Genomic DNA, 17,702 nt, shown 5'->3' with positions numbered 1-17,702 from the left:
CAGTGGCAGGATCTTGGCTCACTGCAGGCTCCGCATCCCGAGTTTGGCCTCGGCCTCCCAAGTCGCTGGGATTACAAGTCTGCACCAACATGCTTGGCTCACTTTTGTATTTTTAGTAGAGATGGGGTTTTGCGGTTTCACCATGTCAGTCAGGCTGGTCTCCAACTCCTGGCCTCAAGTGATGTGCCCACCTTGGCCTTCCAAAGTGCTGGGATTACAGATGTGATCCACTGCACTTGGCCTGCCTGAGCCAGATTTCAAGTTGAGCTTAATGTCTTAAATCCCCGCAAATCCCATTGCTGTGGTCCCTACACCTATCTTGATGGTCCTGAATAGACTGCCTTACTGTGTTTTAACAAGTGTCACTCAGCCTGGGCAACATAGCCAGACCCCATCTCTCTAAAAAAAATAATTAGCTGGGCTGGTGGCACACGCCTGTGGTCCCAGCTCCTCAGGAGGGCTGAGGTGGGAGGATCACTTGAGCCCGGGAGGTTGAGGCTGCAGTGAGCTATGATTGTGTCACTGCACTCCAGCCTGGGTGACAGAGTGAGACCCTATCTCAAAAACAAGACAAAACACAAAACCCCAAAACCAAAAAAGACACAAGTATTATTGGATTTTTTTTTCTTTAACACCTATGAAAAAGCCGTTCATGTGCTTGCTCTCTCTCTGCGTGAAGGAGGCCATCTTTTTTTGAATTCGGTTCACTTTGTTCCCTTGTGATTCACCCCTGCAGTGGTGTTGAGGATTATCTGACTCCATTGTTAGTGTGGGGACAATGTTCTTTGCCATTTTCTGCATTCTAAGAGGAAATGAAGCCTCTGTGAAGTACCTTATTACAGCCACAGCCTGATGGATTCACTCTGTGAGCTCATTTTCAGTGGGAATTGCTTCCATAGGAGTCCGAGGTAATGGCAGTAGCCCCCTGGGATACCTCGCATAAGATAAGGCCACAGCGGGCCACAGATATCACGGAAAACTGGGTCACCAAGGAAGTTTAGTAATGAGACTATCTACAAAGCTGTGGGCTGGGGGCAGAGAACTCAGTATTCCAGGGTTAGGGAGAGCAGGCAGCTGTGCCTTCCCTGCCTTCCCTTGGGTCTGAAAGGGCAGAGAGAAGACTGTCACTGGGATTTGGAGCAGATGGTGGCACGGAGAGGACTGTCTGGCAGGAACTGCAGCCCTCGGTGAAAGACCATCGCCAGGGTTGCTGGACATAAGACAAACAGAATGTAGAAGAACTCAACACGCTATCAACCTGCGTGGCCTTCTCAACATTCATAGAACTCTACCCAACAAAAGCATGATACGAATTCTCCTCCTCCTCCTCCTCCTCCCTCCTCCCTCCTCCTCCTCCTCCCTCCTCCCTCCTCCCTCCTCCTCCTCCCTCCTCCTCCTCCTCCCTCCTCCTCTTCCCTCCTCCTCCTCCTTCCTCTTCCTTCTTCCTCCTCCTTCCTCTTCCTTCTTCCTCCTCCTCCCTCCTCCTCCCTCCTCCTCCCTCCTCCTCCCTCCTCCTCCCTCCTCCTCCTCCTCCTCCCTCCTCCTCCTCCCTCCTCCTCCTCCCTCCTCCTCCTCCCTCCTCCTCCTCCCTCCTCCTCCCTCCTCCTCTTCCCTCCTCCTCCTCCTTCCTCTTCCTTCTTCCTCCTCCTCCCTCCTCCTCCCTCCTCCTCCCTCCTCCTCCCTCCTCCTCCCTCCTCCTCCTTCCTCCTCCCTCCTCCTCCCTCCTCCTTCTTCCTCCTTCTTCCTCCTCCTTCCTCCTCCTCCTCCCTCCTCCTCCTCCTCCTTCCTCTTCCTTCTTCCTCCTCCTCCCTCCTTCTCTTCCTCTTCGTCCTCCTCTTCTTCTTGTTCCTCTTCCTCTTCTTCCTCCTCCTCCTCCTTCCTCTTTGTCCTCCTCTTCTTGTTCCTCTTCCTCTTCTTCCTCCTCCTCCCTCCTCCTCCCTCCTCCTCCCTCCTCCTCCTCCTCCTTCTTCCTCCTCCTCCTCCTTCCTCTTCGTCCTCCTCTTCTTGTTCCTCTTCCTCTTCTTCCTCCTTCTCCTTCTCCTCCTCCTCCTCCTTCTTTCTTTTTTGAGGCAGGGTCTCACTCTGTCGCCCAGGCTGAAGTGCAGTGGTGCAATCTCAGTTCACGGCAGCCTCCACCTCCTAGGCTCAAGCAATCCTCCTCTTTTAGCCTCCTGCTGGGACTACGGGCATGCAGCACCATGCCTGGCTAATTTTTGTATTTTTTTTTGTAGAGATGGGGGTCTTGCCATGTTGCCTAGGCTGGTCTCAAACTCTTGGGCTCAAGCAATCCACCTACTTCAGCCTCCCAAAGTGCTGGGATTACAGGTGTGAGCCACCGTGCCTGGCCATACACATGTGTTTCAAATGTTCATGGAACATGTACCAAGATGAATTGCATGATGAACCATAAATTAAACCCCAAAAATGTAAAAGAATTGAGATCTTACAGAATGTGTTCTTGACAGGGGAATCACACTAGATATCAGTAACAAAGAGATAACCGATTTGTGCATTGCTGGAAAAAAGTTTGACAATTTCTTATAAAACTCAATGTGCAATTACCATGCGACCTCAGGATTGCTTTCCTGGGCATGCCCAGACAAGTGAAAATTCCTGTTCATAAAAACCAGTGGCTCGGCTGGGTATGGTGACTCAGCTGTAATCCCAGCACTTTGGGAGGCCAAGGCGGGAAAATCACCTGAGGATGGGAGTTCGAGACCAGCCTGACCAACATGGAGAAGCCTCGTCTCTACTAAAAATACAAAAAAATTCGCCAGGCATGGTGGTGCATTCCTGTGATCCCAGCTACTTGTAAGGCCGGCTGCCTCGCCGGGAGCTGGGACACACACCACCCGCCCCTTTTGTCCGAAAGCTCGGACATGCTCGGGTTGTTCCCTTCTCCCTTTCTTGCAGAGCCTGGCTTTCCCTTAAAGAACCCAGTATGCAAGTGGGGTCTTGTGATTCTAGCCAATAGCAGCCGAGTCTTTCTAGCCAATAGCAGCCGAGTCTTTCTAGCCAATAGCAGCTGAGTAATTCTAACCAATAGCAGCCAAGTCCTGTATGCAAACAAAGGCTTGTAACCTTACCCAATAGTAGTCCTGCTCTCCCACAACCAATCGGGCTCTTCCACTCCCTATAAAACCCCACGTCTGAGAGGAGTCTGTGCGACTTCTCCGGCCCCTCCTGTCGGACTGCAGAGCCTTGCCCAGGAGCCTGAATAAATTCCTTCATATTGGATCTTTTTGTGTTGGCCTCAGTTTCTTCCTTTTAAACTCGGCAAGAACAAACTTTACACTACTCAGGAGGCTGAGGCAGGAGAATCGCTTGAACCTGGGAGGCAGAGGTTGCAGGGAGCAGAGATCGTGCCGTCGCATTCTCCAGCCTGGGCAACAAGAGCCAAACTCTGTCTCAAAAAAACACAACACAAACTCTGTCTCAAAACAAACACAACTGCAACACAACACAGTGGATCAATGTTCATGGCGGATTTACCTGTAAAAGCCAAACAGTGGAATAGCCTGGATGTCCTCAACGTGGTATAAACTGGTCCTAAAAGGGGCTCTAGAGGGGTCCTGTGGCTCCCTGGAGGGATGTCTGTGAGTTGGGAGGTGACTGGGGAACGTTCTGGACCTTGTGTGTGTCACTGTCATTACTTGCCTGTGACATGATGATATGCTAGGCAGGATGTGACCATTGAGGAGACACGGGGCCTTTTATTACAGACCGGGAGGAAGTATTTGCAAACCCTCTATCTAACCGAGGACGAGTATGTAGGATAAAGGGCACACGGGATCTCTCTATATTATTTCTTTTTATTTTGAAATTTTGTTTTATTGTGTCTGTGTAACCAACGTAGTGAACAAAAGTCTTACACGGATTAAATATTCATGTATAACATACATTGATCCACAGATGTGATCATGAAAATCAGTCTTAGCGTTCAAAGCCATTTATCAACAAAGAACAATGCTGCTTACTCTTGCCATAATTAATTTAATTAAAATTTTTTTTTTTGAGATGGAGTTTCACTTTTTTTGCCCAGGCTGGAGTGCAGTGGCGCGATCTTGGCTCATTGCAACCTCCATCTCCTGGGTTCAAGCCATTCTCCTGCCTCAGCCTCCCAAGTAGCTGGGATTACAGGTATCTGCCACCACACCCAGCTAATCTTTTTGTATTTTTAGTAGAGATAGGGTTTCACTATGTGGGCCAGACTGGTCTCAAACTCCTGACCTCAGGTGATTTGCCCGCCTCAGCCTCCCAAAGTGCTGGGATTTCAGGCGTGAGCCACTGTGCCCGGCCCATAATTAATTTTTTGATTGATATTATTTTAGGATTTATGAGGGGAAGAACCCTTTCTTCATTCACCATTATATATATTGAACATACTATGCCTAGCATGGAAGTTCTTTTTTTTAAAAAATTCAATTTTTATTTTGGATTTGGGGGGTACATGCGCAGGCTTGTTACCTGGGTGCACTGCGTGATGCTGATGTTGGGGTACGACTAATCCCATCACCCAGGTACTGAGCATAGTACCCAAGAAGTGTCATCAGCCCTTGCCCCTCCCCCACATGTCTAACAGTCTCCAGCGTCTATTGCTGCCCTCTTAACGTCCTGTGCAGCCAACGTTCAGCTCCCGCTTGGAGGTGAGCACACAATGTATGTGGCTTTCCCTTCCTACGTTAATTCGCTTAGGACAATGGCCTTCAGCTGCACCCATGTGACTGCAGAGGACATGACTTCCTTCTTCTCTATGACTGTGCAGGTGATTCTCCTGCCTCAGCCTCCCGAGTAGCTGGGATTACAGGCATGCGCCACCACACCTGGCTAATTTTGTATTTTTAGTAGAGGCAGAGTTTCACCATATGGGCCAGGCTGGTCTTGAACTCCTGACTCAAGTGATCCACCCGCCTCAGCCTCCCAAGGTGCTGGGATTACAGGTGTGAGCTACTGCACCCAGCCTGTTTTATTTATTATTATTTTTAATTTTTGTAAGAATATTTATTTTGCAAATTTTCTTTTCTTTTTTTTTTTTTTTGAGACGGAGTTTCGCTCTTGTTGCCCAGGCTGGAGTGCAATGGCGCGATCTCGGCTCATCGCAACCTCCGCCTCCTGGGTTCAGGCAATTCTCCTGCCTCAGCCTCCTGAGTAGCTGGGATTACAGGCACACGCCACCATGCCCAGCTAATTTTTTTTTGTATTTTTAGTAGAGACGGAGTTTCACCATGTTGACCAGGATGGTCTCGATCTCTTGACCTTGTGATCCACCCGCCTCGGCCTCCCTAAGTGCTGGGATTACAGGCGTGAGCCACCGCGCCCGGCCTTCTTTCTTTTTTAATAGAGTCTCTCTCTGTCGCCCAGGCTGGAGTTCAGTGGTGCAGACTCTGCCTCCTGGGTTCAAGTGATTCTCCCGCCTCAGCCTCCCGAAGTGCTGGGATTGCAGGTGTGAGCCACTGCGCCTGGCTGTGTTTAAGATGAACTTTCTCCCACTCGTGAAACACTGCCGTCCACCTTCCTTAGTGTTGCCTGAAAGCTTCGAGTCTCCTTTAAACGTCACAGAAATTGAGTCACCCTGCTCTCCCACCATGTGGAAGGCCAAATGTGATCATTTCAGTGAACACTGGCGGTGTCAGAATAAAACCTCGCCATCACTTTTGAGAATCCCTTAATTACAGATTTGTGCTGCAAGGTGAATGTGTAAGAATTCTTTACACTTTTTAGCTTCCTTTGATGGCTTGCTAAATAAATATCTGTGTATAAAAACCGGCGAGGCAAAATAACACCCGATGTAAGGCAACCGTTTTTCACACACGCCTGAGTCCTGGGTTAGGCGCCAGTTCTCTCCCTGCTCACGCTGGTTGTGACCGACACCCCCATCAGTGCCCGAGTAGCGTTAGCCGGATCAGCAGCAGGTCTCGCGGTCTGTCTGAGCCGCACGTGGAGGGTTTCAGCAGTCTTGGGAGGTGGAATCCTTCAGTGTGAGCTCGAGAATGGCACTGGATGCTGCGTTAACCTTCCAGCTGTTCGTTCGTTCTTTCTTTCTTTCTTTCTTTCTTTCTTTCTTTCTTTCTTTCTTTCTTTTTTTTTTGAGACAAGTCTCACTTTGTTGCCTAGGTGATCTCGTTCACTGCAACCTCTGCCTCCCAGGTTCAAGCAATTATCCTGCCTCAATCTCCTGAGTAGCTGGAATTACAGGTGTGCGCCACCCTGCCTGGCTAATTTTTTTTGTATTTTTAGTAGAAACAGGTTTTTGCCATGTTGGCCAGGCTGGTCTTGAACGCCTGACCGCAAGTGATCCACCCGCCTCGGCCTCCCAAAATACTGGGATTACAGGTGTGAGCCACTGCGCCTGGCCTCAGCTGTTCTTTATGATAAAGGGTCGTGGTGTGCCCTGACCCTGGAGTCAGGTGGCTTTCGGAAGTGTTAGCAAAAGCAGTGGGGGGCCGGGCGTGGTGGCTCACGCCTGTAATCCAAGCACTTTGGAGGCCAAGGCGGGCAGATCACCTGAGGTCGGGAGTTCAAGGCCAGCCTGACCAACATGGTGAAACCCTGTCTTAAAAAAAAAAAAAAGAAAAGAAAAAGCAGTGGGGCTTGGTGATAGAGGAGGCTGAACTAGGCATGTAAAGACAAAGACAGATGCCTGAAGAATGACTCCCAGTCTTGTTTCCAGCTGTCTTCCTCACTCTGGTAGACTGAAAAAAAAAGAGAAGAAGCAGCCGTAAATTCTCTGTAGCTCCTTCTGTGTTTTTTTTTTTTTTTTTTTTTTTTTTTTTTTTGCTTTGTTCTGACTGAGGCAGGCCCCGAGGGTTCCCGAGGGAGAATAGCGTCGGATGCCAGGTTAACATTTCAGCTGTTCTTTCTTTGCCCGGCGTTATTTCATTTTATAAAACTTCACAACCACTGAAGATGAAGAAGTTGACAGATGAGAAAGCTGAGACCATAAGGGTGTCGTGAGTTGAATTGTGTCTCTAAAACGATCCGTGCAGGTCCTAACCCCCAGTTCCTGTGACTGTGACTTTATTTGGAAATAGAGTTCTTGTAGATGTGATCAGACTAAGATGGAGTCGCCGTACAGGAGGATGGGGGGCCTCATCCCAGCATGACCGGTGTCCTTATAAGAGGAGGGACATTTGGGCACAGAGAGACACACAGGGACCACGTGAGGACAGAGGCAGAGATGGGAGTGACGCAGACACAAACCAAGCAATCCCCCAAAGTGCTGGGAACCACTCGGGAGCTAAGACAGGCAAGGAAGGGCTGGCTGATCCGCTGACCTCTGACTTTTGCCCAAGGACGGTGAGGGAAGGACTCTCTGTGTTTTAAGCCACCAAGCTGGTGGCAGTTTGTCATGGCAGCTCCTGGAAAGGAGCACAGAGGGTGAGTGGTCTCCACTATCTCAGAGAGCAGGAATGCAGGAGCCCTCAAACCCCATCCTGCTGGGCTCTCTGCAGAGCAGGTGGCTTCTGTGTGGGCCACGTCCTGACACCAGAGGCACCCTGACACGACAGCAGCCATGGGCCATGCCTGAGGTCGGCAGGGGTGTTGGAGGTGACAGCACAGGCCGCAGGAGCCTCCCGTGTCTCCATCCAGGGTGGGGGGCAGTGCGAGGGGGCAGGCGATGTGCAAACAGAGGGAACATCCTCGTGGTTCCTTTCCCTGAGAGCTGTGTGGGGCGCCCCGCCTGCCTCCTCTTGGCCTGTGGGGAGGCAGCAGTGACGGAGGCAGCGACTGGTGGCCATGCACGGGGAACTCTGCATATCCTGCGGCAGCCGCTTCCTCCCGGCCCTATGGCGTGGGTGGGCCGTGCATCAGCTGTTCACAGGGGTCTCCGGGCAGCCGCTGGCAGCCGAGGAGAGAAGCAGCCAGGTGGTGCATTTCCTTCTGCTACATTGCGATCGGCACATCTAATGCATTTTGGATTTTTGAATAAAATTAATAAGGCAACAGAAAGTCAGTCCAGAATTCTCATCGCCACGAGTAACTGCCGGATGTGGCATGAGGCCTCGGCGCCCGAGGGACCTGTGAATGCCTGCCTCCTCCCTCCACACCTGCCCCTTTGCTCCTCCGTGAGGCCCAGCGTTCCTAGCTCTCACTCTGTTCCCTGCCAGGTCTGGAAAACCGTGCCCAGGATGCCTGCTTGGCATCTTTGCATGTTTTTGGCTTCCTTTCTCTTAGCTGGATGCAGGGCTAGGTGGGTGGGACACGCACGTCTGCACATAATGTACGCGCGTGGCCAGGCACACGCATCACGAGTACCACGCCTCCCAGAGGACCCCTGCCCCGCACAATCTGCACTGTGGGTTTCCTCCTCCATGCTTCTTTGGGTTGGCAACCACGTACTCACATCCACTCGGTCATCTCACAGATGGTCATAAAGCCCCTAGCATGTCCCGGGCACCAGGTGGCCCGGGGTGTTCAGCTCCTAGGAAGGGATGTTCTGCAGGGCACCAATCTATACAGACATGTTGAAGCACCCCAATTCAGCATGCCAGCACCATTCTGGTGGCCGATGTCCAGTGAGTCCATGATAGAAACGTGGCCCTAGCAAGGGGACAGGCTCTGTCGCCAGCCACTCGTGCCAGAGTCCAGGAGCGCCTGGGGCCTCGGCCGGCCCCGCCTGTCTGGGGTCTGGGTAGAAGGTTAGAGTACATCTCAAAAGGTGGAACTCGGAGGAGACCACTCGTCCCTGCCCAGATGGCACTGCCAGGCCAGTGGGTCTCGGGCATCGGAGTGGGACTTGGAATTTTGGGGAGCACCACAGGGCGAGGCCTGAGGCTGTCTGAGGCGGCATCACAGGCATGCGGAGGTCTGGGGCTGGAGGAACCCGGACAGAACAAGGAGAAGGAGAGTGACAGACAGAGCAAGCCAGCCACGTGGAGTGTGTGGGACCAGGACACTGACCTCCCGATGCTCCCCTCGGCTTTTCTGGATTTCGTACCCAGAGTAGGGAGTGGGGGTGGGGTGGGACAAGGGTGGGGCGAAGTGGAGTGGGGGTGGGGGTGGGGGTGGGGTGGAGTGGGAGTGAGGTGAGGTAGGATGAGGGTGGGGAGATGAGGTGGAGTGGAGTGGGGATGGGTGGGGTGGAGTGGGGATGGGGTGGGATAAGGGTGGTGGGGTGAGGTGGTGTGAGGTAGGGGTGGAGTGGGGATGAGGGTGGTTGGGGTGGGTGGGGTGAGGTAGGGGTGAGGTGGAGTGGGGGTGGGGTGGAGTGGGGATGGGGTGGGGTGGGTGGGGTGGAGTTGGTGAGGTACGGGTGAGGTGGAGTGAGCGTGGGGTGGAGTGGGGATGGGGTGGGTGGGGTGGGGTGGAGTGGGCGGTGGGTGTGGTGCTGCGGTTTCTGACAGGGTAGTCAGGAAAGGCCCTGCTGCCAACTTGGTCCAGGAACCACGTGGAGGACAGAATCCGCCCCCACCCTCCCACCAGGATTTCCTGGTCCTAGTTCCTGGAACATGCGAGCATTGGTTCCCACAGCCAAAGTGACTTTGTAGATGTGATGAGGTCCTGGACTTGAGGCTGGGGAGGCTGTCCCCGCCTGCCCCTGTGGGCCTGTGTAATCTGGGGTCCTTTTGGGAGGGCAGCAGAGGGGGGCAGGGAGAGGCAGTGGAGAGGGGAGGAGATGGTAGGAGCAGAGGTTGGAACGGTGGGCTTTGAACTGGAGGAAGAGGCCATGGGCAAGGCCACAGAGGAGGCCGGGAAAGGAGTGTTCCTGCAGGGCCTCTGGCAAGGAAGCCGTCCAGCTGGCACCTCGGCTTCAGTTCCATGGCAGGGCCTGTGGGCTCCTGACACCCAGGGATGGAAAAGAGTGAGTCGGTGGTGCTTGGTCAGTCGGTTGGCGATTGTTACAGCAGCAACAGGAAACCAGTGTCCGCAGAGACCTGGAGTGGGGGGCGGGGAGGGACCTGGAAGAGGGGGCGGGGGAAGGGCCTGGAAGAGAGGGGGCGGGGGGGAGGGTTTGGAAGAGGGGGGCGAAGGGGAGGGAGGGCCTGGAAGAGACGGGGCGGGGTGGGGAGGGCCTGGAAGAGACGGGGCGGGGTGGGGAGGGCCTGGAAGAGGCGGGGCAGAGGAAGGGCAGCCGCCTTGCAGGGCTCAGGTGGGCGCTGGAGCACGAGGCTTCTGCACTGCAGCCTGAGCTGTCCCAGCTCTGGAGGTCCGAGGGCACAGATAGGGGTGGGATGGCGCTGCGGGCGGTGCTGCCTTCCCGCGCATCCTCATGTGGCTGCACTTTTGGTGGGTCTCACTCTCCCCCTGATGACCTCATCACCTCCCAAAGGCCCCACCTCCCAATGCCTTGGGGGGTTGGGATTTCAACATAGGAATTTGCAGGACAAGGAAACTTCAGCCTGTTGCAGCCTCCTGGGTCACCCACGGGGGAAGGTGTAATAGCACAGAGTTAACTGCAAGGGATCAGAATCCAGAATAAAAAGAACTGTGGTCAACTAGGAAAAGACAGACTGCCCCAGGGGAACCTGGGCGGGGCCAGGACACCACTGAGTGAAGAGCAAGCTGAATGGCCATTGTGCAGATCAAACATCACAGATCAGTCTCAGCAGCCAGCAGAGAAATGCCCGGGAGCCTCAGGCGGGGCCCCCACACGCACCATGGAGGTGTGACTGATGCTGGAGGTGACAGAGCAGTGCCCATGGTCCCACACAGAAGGTGGGGGCAGGGGACTTACAGCCGGCTGGTATAGCGGGGGCAGGCGTGGAAGGGCGACTTGGCCCTCCTGACAATGGAGACGGCGTGAAGGTTGAAAGGAGCTTGACTGTGAGCTCATCAGCATCCCCTGTGATGTTGAACAGGTTGTTACTATGGTGAGCCTGTTAATTTGATGGTTTAAAGTGCCCCTAATGCCAAGAAACAAATGACTGGAGCACAGCAGTAGCAGGTTAGGGGTCCCCTGTGGGCCTCTGGTGACCCACGCTAGGCGTCACTGTTGCTCGTCTATCGGATGCAGTGGCTGGACAGCACGGATTTATTTTTCAGCTCCGTTTCTCGGGTGCAGGGCGTGTGAGATGCCGGGACCTGTAGTATGGGCGACACTTCAACATCATTGTGTCCATGGAGGGACAGAAGGAGCGTGCAGGCCAGCTCTGCTCCGCACCCACTCCCCGCCCGGCGCTGCCCCAGGCTGCCTTCTGCACTTCATCCACCAGACCAGAGCCCCTGCAAGAATCCACTTCCAAGCCGGGCTTTATTCATCATAATTTTCTCCCCTTCTTACAACAATGCCTGGAATACAGTAGGTGTTCCATCTGTCCATGCATCCATCTGTCCATCCATCCGTCTATCCATCCATCTCCATCATCTCCACCGATCCATCCATCCATCCATCCATTCATTTATCCATTCATTAATCTGTTCACTCATCCATCTATTCTCCCACCCACTTGACAATCCATTTTTTCATCTATCTATTCATCCATCATCCCTCTATTCATTCATCTATCCATTCATCCACCCGCTCTGTTCATCCACCCACCCATCCATCCAACCATCTATCCAACAAGTATTGGAGCCCCTGTCAAGCTCTGAGGACGCATCAGTGAACAAGCCAGGCAAAAGTCTGTTCCCTGTGCAGCTTACGTGTTAGTGGGAGGAGATAGAAAGCAGTTGCCACAATAAATGAGAACTGTAGAGTCTGTAAGAGGCGGAAGTGCCATGGAGACAGATGGCACAGAGTGCTCGGTGGCTTGAGGGTGAACAGTGGTCAGGGTGGGGCTGGTGGAAATTAGTGATGAAGGGTGGGTAACACGACCAGCCACACTCCGGCTCAGACTCTTAAGGGGTATTCACTTTAAACATAATCTCAAAGAGCAAATGGTTCCTGACTTCACTTGCTCCCCATGTGCAGCTTTAAACACAGCCTGTTCAGGGAGAGGCTGTCTGCATATAGCGCTGGGGAGGGGAAGTGCTGATGAGGGCGCTTGTCCCCTGTCGGCCTCTGAACGGGAGGGGACAGCTGGGCTGGCACGGGGGAGCTCACAGGGGCAGCGCCTGCCCTTTCAAAGTGTTTGGTCTGAGGCTGTCCCATGCTGGGGTCAAGCACAAGGGGTCAGAACCCAACCGGAAACAGGAAGCTGGGGCACTGCAAGGATCTGCTTACATTTTAAAGCTACAGCATCTCTGATAAAAGACGCACAATTAAATTCTTCAATTCTATGCTACAAAAAAGTTGCTTCCTCCTAATTGGTTTGCTTCTTTGTATTAATTAGAAAATTAGAAAATTAGGCAATTCATCATTTTTTTGTTTTTCACCCGGGCTTCCAGGAAACTCAGAGCTGAGTTTTAACCTCCGTAGCAGTAACTTTCCTTAAGCCAGCGTTTCTGTCGTAGTTGACTGTGTGTCTTATTTATGAGCTCGTAGTCACTCCCCAGACTGTCTCTTACCACATGCAGTTCAGCCCATAACAAGGGGACTCATGCCACACACTACATTAGTGGGCTTTATTTTTCCAGTTTGGTGTCATGGTTAAGAGCGCGGGCTCTGGAGCGGGAAGGTCAGGGATCAGATCAGATGTAATGGTGAATAAAGTGCACAGCAAGAGTGTGGAATCCCGAGCTGTTTTGACCAGTTACATCTCTTGTAAAGTTTGCATTATGTATCTTTTTTTTGAGAGCTGTCTCAAATCCTTTTGGGAAGTAGGTGGGTGTATTCGTCTGCTAGGGCTGCCATAACAAAATACTGCAGACTGGGTGGCTGACACAACAGGAATTTATTTTTCAGTGCTCTGGAGGCTGGAAGTCCAAGATCAAGGCCCCAGCCGAGCCAGCTCCTGGCGAGGGCTCTCTGCTGGCTTGCAAGTGCTGCCTCCGTGCTGTGTCCCACGTGACCTTTGCTTGGGGCACGCGTTCAGAGCGGAACAGTGAGCTCGCCGGTGTCTCTGTTTTCACCAGGGCACTCACTGATCCCACCAGGAGGGCCTTGCCCTTATGACCTAACCTAACCCTGACCGTCTCCTGAAAGTTCATCTCCAAACCCCATCACATTGGGGGTTAAGGTTTCAGCATGTGAATTTTGGGGAGATATATTCAGTCCATATCAATGGGGAATAAAGAGATTATAAAAAGGAAAATGAAGGGCCAGGTGCGGTGGCTCATGCCTGTAATCCCAGCACTTTGGGAGGCCAAGGCAGGCGAATTACGAGGTCAGGAGTTCGAGACCAGCCTGTCCAACATGGTGAAACCCCGTCTCTACAAAAAAACACAAAAAATTAGCCTGGTGTAGTGGCAGGGGCCTACAGTCCCAGCTACTCGGGATGCTGAGGCAGGATAATCGCTTGAATCCGGGAGGCAAAGGTTGCAGTGAGCCGGGATCGTGCCACTGAAATCCAGTCCAGCCCAGGTGACAGAGTAAGACTCTGTCTCAAAAAAAAAAAAAAAAAAAAAAAAAAAGGGAAAGGAAGGAGGAAGAAAGGAAAGAGATGACATTTCTGACTCTCTGGTTCTTATCTTCTTTTTTTTTCCTTTGAGATGTGGTCTCATTTTCTTCCTATGTTGGTCTCAAACTCTTAAACTCCTGTGCTCAAGTGATCCTCCCACCTCGGCCTCCTACAGCATTGGGGTTACAGTTGTGAGCCTCCACACCCGGCCCAGTTCCTGTTTTCTAAAGAGGCAATGGTTCCTCATCTGCTTTTCCAATGCAGTAAAGGACTCCGTCCACCCCAGGCTGTGACCTTGAGTGTCCCTCAGAGCCACTGGAGCTTGGGCTCAGGCTGGAGGATGCCAGCACCCCCTCCTTCCTCCCTCTCCAGTTCACATGTGAGCGGGTGGAGGAGCCTGCCTTCCTCCCTTGGTAGCTGGAGGCGGAAGGGAAAGGCATCAGCCCAGACAGTGCCTCCGATGGGTACCCTGGACCCCTGTGGCCTCTCTTGGGTCATTTGGGACCCTGGCCCCACCCAGGCCCTGTGCTGGTACTGGGAATACAGTGACAAACAGGGCGGTCACGGGAGGCTTCCTGGAGGAAGGTGCGTCCCAGCAGAGACCCAGCGGACACTCTCTGCCCCTTTCTTTTGAGTTCCTCAGGGGGAGTCTCTTCTGTGGCCTTGGTCACTGGCCCACACGCACGGGGAGCACCCACTGAGGAGCTCTCCTGGTGGCCTTCTCCTCCCACACCCTCTCCTGCTGTTCCTCGAGCGTCTCAGGCCATGCCTCCTTGTCCCTGTCTCTTGGTGCAGTGCGCCCTTCCAAAACATCCCTGGGGTGCATGAGGGAGGCCTAGTCCCCGCCAGGTTTGAGCCTCACTCCCTGCCTGGCTCTAGCCCCGCCCTTCGGGTGCCTGTGCTGTCCTCGCCAGGGCTCCCCAGAGAAGCAGCCTGACAGGATGTGTGCATGTGTGTGTGCATGTGTCCACATGTGTACCGTGTGTATATGTGCTTGAGTATGTGTAGTGTTTGTGTGAACGTGTAATGTGTTTATGTGTGTGTAGTGTGTAGTATGTATGCAGTGTGTGTAGTGTGCATTTGTGTGTAGTGTGCATGAGTGTGTAGTGTGTATAGTGTGTGTGAATGTGTAGTGTGTTTGTGTGTAAAGTGGTGTGTGTGCAGTATGTGTAGTGTGTGTGAATGTGGTGTGTGTAGTGTGTTTGTGTGTAATGTGTGTGTAGTGTGTGTGTGCAGTTTGGGTGTGTTTGTGTATGTTTGTATGTGCTGTGTGGGTGTGTTTGTGTAGTGTGTGTAGTGTGAGCACGTGTGTCAGTGAACGTGTAGTGTGTGTGTATAGTGTTTTTGTGTGAATGTATGGATGTGTAGTGTATGTGATGTGTGTAGTGTTTGTAGTGGGTGTTTGTAGTGTGTGTGTAGTGTGCTTGTATGTACTGTTTATGTGTGCTGAGTATGTGTGTGGTGTGTGTAGTATGTGTAGTGTGTGTTAATGTGTTGCGTGTTCATGTATAGTGTGTTGTGTGTGAATGTGTGTGTAGTGCATATGTGTGTGGTGTGTAGTGTGTGTGTGCGAGTGAGTGAGTGTGTAGAGAGAGATTTTAAGGAACTGGTCCACGTGACTGTGGAGCCTAGCAACTCTGGCATCTGCTGGGTGAGGCTGGCAGGCTGGAGGAGAGGTGGGTGTGGCAGCTTGGGCCCAAGGCAGAATTCGGGAGGGCTCCTTATTGCTGGGGCGGTCAGTCCTGCTCTAGCCCGGCCTTCCCTGAGTGGACGAGGCCCACCCGCATGAGGAGGGCAGCCTGCTTTCCTCCGAGTCCACCGACGTAGAGGCTCATCTCATCCTCTAGAGCATCCTCCTAGAAACACCGTGTTTGTGCCAGGTCAAGGTGGTGTGTGAATTGACCATCGCACACCCATCCACACGCCAGTTGCCTGGCATCGGGCCTCTGGCTTGCGCCCGGCATGCGTGCTCTGCAAGTGGCAGCCCCTGCTCTCTGCCAGCATCCACCTGGGGCCTCATCCGTGCCTCAGACCTGATGTGCTGCAGCCACACCCATCATCCTCCCCTTCCCTGTCTCCTGGTCCCCAGTGCCTGGCTCTGCAGCCTCTCCCAGCCACGCAGCTCCCAGGATCGCTGTCCAGGGATGAGCTGGGAGGCCTCTCGTGGGAGACTCTCGTTGCTGGCCTGCTTGGGGACTTGGTGGCTCCGTGACCTGCTGGGTTACGAGGCTTTTTTTTTTGGAGACGGAGTCTTGCTCTGTTGCCCAGGCTGGAGTGCTGTGGCATGATCTCGGCTCACTGCAACCTCCACCTCCCAGGTTCAAGCAGGTCTCCCACCTCAGCCTCCCGAGTAGCTGGGATTACAGGCAGCTGCTACCATGCCCAGCTATTTTTTTGTATTTTTAGTAGAGATGGGATTTCACCATGTTGGCCAGGCTGGTCTCAAATTCCTGACCTTGTGATCCGCCCGCCTCGGCCTCCCAAAGTGCTGGGATGACAGGCGTGACCCACCGCGCCCAGCCAGAGAGGCTTTTTGCGCCTGTGGCCCTCTCTGCAAATGGGGCACTAGGGGTTATTGATGACAAGGAAGGCCGCTCAGGGCTTGCTGTGGGGAGGGGCTCCTGAACAGCCCCGGGTGGGGTGGGGTGGGGGGGCTGCAGAAATGCAGGGTCAGAGCGAGCAGGTGTCAGGATGAGGATTAGGACGAGGATCATCACTCAGTGGCGCTTGTGTGTGCTTCCTCAGGTGGCCAAAACAAATGATCCCAGACGGGCCCTCAGCAGACACTCATCTCACAGCCCTGGAGGCCAGAAGGCAGACGTCATGGGTCATCAGGGCTGCACTCCTTCCGGAGGCTGCAGGGGGTCCTTCCTGTCCTCCGGAGGCTGCTGTGGGGTCCTTCCTGTCCTCCGGAGGCCGCAGGGGGTCCTTCCTGTCCTCCGGAGGCTGCTGTGGGGTCTTTCCTCTCCTCCGGAGGCTGCAGGGGGTCCTTCCTGTCCTCCGGAGGCTGCTGTGGGGTCCTTCCTGTCCTCCGGAGGCTGCTGTGGGGTCTTTCCTCTCCTCCGGAGGCTGCAGGGGGTCCTTCCTGTCCTCCGGAGGCTGCAGGGGGTCCTTCCTGTCCTCCGGAGGCTGCTGTGGGGTCCTTCCTGTCCTCCGGAGGTTGCAGGGGGTCCTTCCTGTCCTCCGGAGGCTGCAGGGGGTCCTTCCTGTCCTCCGGAGGCTGCTGTGGGGTCCTTCCTGTCCTCCGGAGGCTGCAGGGGGTCCTTCCTGTCCTCCGGAGGCTGCAGGGGGTCCTTCCTGTCCTCCGGAGGCTGCTGTGGGGTCCTTCCTGTCCTCCGGAGGCTGCAGGGGGTCCTTCCTGTCCTCCGGAGGTTGCAGGGGGTCCTTCCTGTCCTCCGGAGGCTGCAGGGGGTCCTTCCTGTCCTCCGGAGGCTGCAGGGGGTCCTTCCTGTCCTCCGGAGGCTGCTGTGGGGTCCTTCCTGTCCTCCGGAGGTTGCAGGGGGTCCTTCCTGTCCTCCGGAGGCTGCAGGGGGTCCTTCCTGTCCTCCGGAGGCTGCTGTGGGGTCCTTCCTGTCCTCCGGAGGCTGCAGGGGGTCCTTCCTGTCCTCCGGAGGCTGCAGGGGGTCCTTCCTGTCCTCCGGAGGCTGCTGTGGGGTCCTTCCTGTCCTCCGGAGGCTGCAGGGGGTCCTTCCTGCCTCTCTCGGCTCCTGGTGGCTGCCGGCTGCTGTGGCTGAGCATCTGTGATGTTGAAGCCAGACCCCAAGTGGACGGTGTTAGGAGTGGATCACTTGGGCGGTGACCGCGTCATGGGGATGGACCCCTCAGGAATGGAATTTATGCCCTTTTATAAAACAGCCCCCCGAGAGCTGACTGGCCCTTTCCCATGCCGTCTGTGAACCCTCAGCAGACACCGAATCAGCTGACCCAGCGCGGTGAGAAATCAGCGTCTGTGGCCAGTCCGCTGCCCGGCCACAGCGCCGTGTCAGTCACAGCCACAGAACGCGCTGAGACGCCGGCCGGCGTGGCCTTGACGCTGGTGGACACAGCTCAGCTTCCTCTGCATCTCAGGCCTTCTCCCTGCAGGTTAAACGTTGCTATTTCCACACCCAGCTCTAAAATAAAATCACGTTTATTTTATTCCTAAAAGGCAAGCCAGTTATGGAAAATGTGGAAACTGCAAGGTAAATAATAAAAAGCAATTCCCCAGCTGCCTCCCGTGGTCCCGCTGACTCAGCTGGAATCCTCTCGACCTTGGCCACGAGGAGGCTCAGAGGGCTTGGGCTTGGGCTTGATGACCCAACCCCAGCCTGGCCGTGGTGGCGG

Source organism: Aotus nancymaae, unplaced genomic scaffold (genome assembly GCF_030222135.1).
Source record: "Aotus nancymaae isolate 86718 unplaced genomic scaffold, 86718_ANA_hifiasm-v0.15.2.pri h1tg000022l_1, whole genome shotgun sequence".
NCBI lineage: Eukaryota > Metazoa > Chordata > Mammalia > Primates > Aotidae > Aotus > Aotus nancymaae.
The sequence above is the reverse complement of the archived record's forward strand: the minus strand, read 5'-3'. Positions refer to the sequence as shown.